Below are 3,329 nucleotides of genomic sequence, written 5' to 3' on the forward strand. Positions count from 1 at the left end.
CATTTTTTTAAATTTTATTTTTATTGATTTCAGAGAGGAATGCAGAGGGAGAGAGAGTTAAAAACATCAGTGATAAGAATCATTGATCGGCTGCCTCCTGCATGCCCCCTACTGGGGATCAATCCCACGACTGGAGCATGTGCCCTTGACAGGAATGAAACCAGGGACCCACTGAGCCAAACCAGCTGGGCAACCCCAAAGCTTTTTGTAAGCCCCAGTGTGGTGACCTCCCCCTCTCCCATGGGTTTTCTTTTCCTAGTATGTTTTCTGCCTGGTTTTATTATGTACTTCACCTCTCTAGATAAGGGCCCCCCTTCCCTCCAGCCTCTCTGTTGTGTCTCTCTGGACCAGCTGGCAAAGTGTCTTCTTTAGAGGACTGTCAGTGGAGACACTCATCCATTTGTAAGCTCTCTCATCCCTTGCATCCACCACAGTCCCTTTTGGTTATTCTGCTACCTCTGATAGTCCACACCCTCTCTTTCCAGCCCCTTAGCAGTGGTTCCCAAGCTTCCTAATGCCGCGACCCTTTAATACAGTTCCTCATGTTGTGGTGACCCCCAACCATAAAATTATTTTCGTTGCTACTTCATAACTGTAATCTTGCTACTGTTATGAATCATAATGTAAATATCTGATATGCAGGATGTATTTTCATTGTTACAAATCGAACATAATTAAAGCCTAGTGATTAATCACAAAAACAATATGTAATTATATACGTGTTTTCCAATGGTCTTAGGCGACCCTGTGAAAGGGTCGTTCGACCCCCAAAGGCGTCGCGACCCACAGGTTGAGAACCGCTGCCTTAGATACCGATGCTTCCCCGGCCTCTGCCTTTGGCCTGCCTCTTTCTCATGCCTCCTGGGCCGTCTCAGCCACTTCAGGTCTTGCATCATTGTCACGCAATGATGACCCCAAGTCTACATGTCTAACGCCAATCTGTTCCCGGCTCCAGAATTGTGTGTCAATTGAACCGGGCACCTCTCCTACAGGCTGTCCCTCAGGACCTCAGTGTCCACAGGTTCAAACCCCGCCCCTTCCCTGACTACCTCCACACGGCTCCTCCCCTGTATGTCCGAGTTTTGGACGCCATACGTGCGAGAAACGTGTAAGTCACCACATCTCCTTCACACTTGCTCCCCTCATTCACTATCAGAACCCTCCCACCCAGGTTTAGCTCACACCGCCCTCCCAGCACAGAGCGGAGGTGAATTGAGAGCTCCCTCTGCTGGTAGGTTTAAGACCTACAATTCCTTCACGGAGCTGAGACAGCAGAGTGGCTGGTCTAACAGGGTTTGGATGAGGCACTATGTTTAACTTACAGCAAACATTTTATTTGCCCCTTTTGAGCTCGGCGTGTCAGCATTTTGAAAAACCCTAACTTAACTCTGGTGCCGTGTCACATATAGAAATTTTTTGATCTTTGCAACCATAGTAAAACAAAGTCTTATATTTTTGATATTTATTTTATATATTTAAATGTCATTTAACAAAGAAAAATCAACCAAAAAAATGAGTTCGAGTGTCACCTCTGACACGCGTGTCATAGGTTCACCATCACTGGATTAGGGCCTCCCGGCTGAATAAGGCTGGCCCCAGAGCTGTCTGTGAGCAATGAGTAAATCGGTCATTTCCTCTTCTCCCAGCCCCTGATCATGCCCACTGCCTCCATTGCCCAACGAAGCTCACAACCTCTCGGCCCTTCCCCTCGCTGTTCCTCCCTCCTCTCCTGGCTCAGAGACCTCCCGGAGGCCGGAGGCGCCCTTTCCTTGGACTAAACCAGGCCGAATCAATGTGAAGAAGGACGAGCAGCCTGCTGGCCCAGGCCCTGAGTGTGGATGGACCTCAGCTCGCCTGTCAGTATTTAGAAAGAGGTGCCCATTCTGATGCAGCCCTGAGGACATGGCAGCTTCCAAGGCCCCCCTGCCTCCTGCATGGCTGATGAGGGATGGGGGAGTCAGCCGCTGGTCTGATGGAGAGACAGACAAGTAACAGCATCTGAAGGGGGGCGGGGAGGGGCGCGCAGGCGGAAGCCAACGGGTCATTCAGAGGTGAATCAACTGGACTTGGTGGTTGATTAAAGTCATTAAATTAATATTACTTGAATGCTCCTGAGTTTCCAGCACTGTAGGAAGTTCCCAGTATGAGAATCTGAAATGGGAAAAGGGGGAAAACAGACTAGAGAGGCCAGGGGAGGGGCTGATGGGTCCTGCATGGACAGGCTGAGTGAGTGGAGACACCCAAGGGACAGGCCCAGCGGATGGTTGACATACAAACAGGAGCTCAGGCTTGACAGCAGGGAGCTGGTGGAACCTGGTGGCAGCCCTCACCATGCAGAGGACACCGAAGCCAAGCGGTGAGCGAGCTCCCAGGAGAGGAGAGGACCGAGAGAGAAGCCCCAAGATCACTCTGAAGAGTCTGCAAAAGAGGCCACAGAGGAGCAGGCAGACAGGGAGGGAGGGAGTGTGTGGATATGGAAGCCCAGACAGATTGCTTCAAGAAGGGGGGCGGGGGGGGGGGGGGGCGGGGAAGGGCACAGTGGGATGTCCCAGAATAATAAGGGACCTGACACATGTCTGTTGGATTTAGCCACAAGGAGGTTGGGGGAAAGTGCTGCTGGATGGATGGAGTCCGAAGGTGGACTACAGTGGACAGAGAGTTTGGAGTGAGACGCGGAAGCAGTGAACGTAGGCATCGTCGGGAAAGAAGGATGCTGTTTGTTTTCATGGGCGAGACCTGAGCAGGGTCTGGAAAGGAGTTGGGGAGGGAGGTTGAAAACAAAAAACAAGAAGGGATGACCGAATAGGAAGTATAACATGTGGCTCAAAACAATTCGGCCAAAAGTAATCTGATGGGATGGACTTACTTAAATATCCAAAAATGGATTGGTTCGGTCAACTAAATGTCTAACAACATGGAACTTATTGCAAAATAATTGTCTAACATCAAATAACTAATTGGAACAAACAACATCCAACAATAGAGTTTTCTTTTTATCCCAAAGTAATACATACTTATTTCAGAAAATACTACCAAACCCCCATAATCCCACTCATCTAGAGTTACTTATACTGGCATTTCTGGTTCCAGATCCTTTTCTATGCATATATCATTATTCTGCAAAAACTGGGATTATAGGGTTTGTATATTATTATTATTTTTTAATATATTTTATTGATTTTTTACAGAGAGGAAGGGAGAGAGATAGAGAGTTAGAAACATCAATCAGCTGCCTCCTGCACATCTCCCACTGGGGATGTGCCCGCAACCAAGGTACATGCCCTTGACCGGAATCGAACCTGGGACCTTTCAGTCCTCAGGCCGACGCT

This window comes from Myotis yumanensis, unplaced genomic scaffold (genome assembly GCF_028538775.1).
Source record: "Myotis yumanensis isolate MYYU_CA2020_CCGP unplaced genomic scaffold, mMyoYum1.0.hap1 SCAF_11, whole genome shotgun sequence".
NCBI lineage: Eukaryota > Metazoa > Chordata > Mammalia > Chiroptera > Vespertilionidae > Myotis > Myotis yumanensis.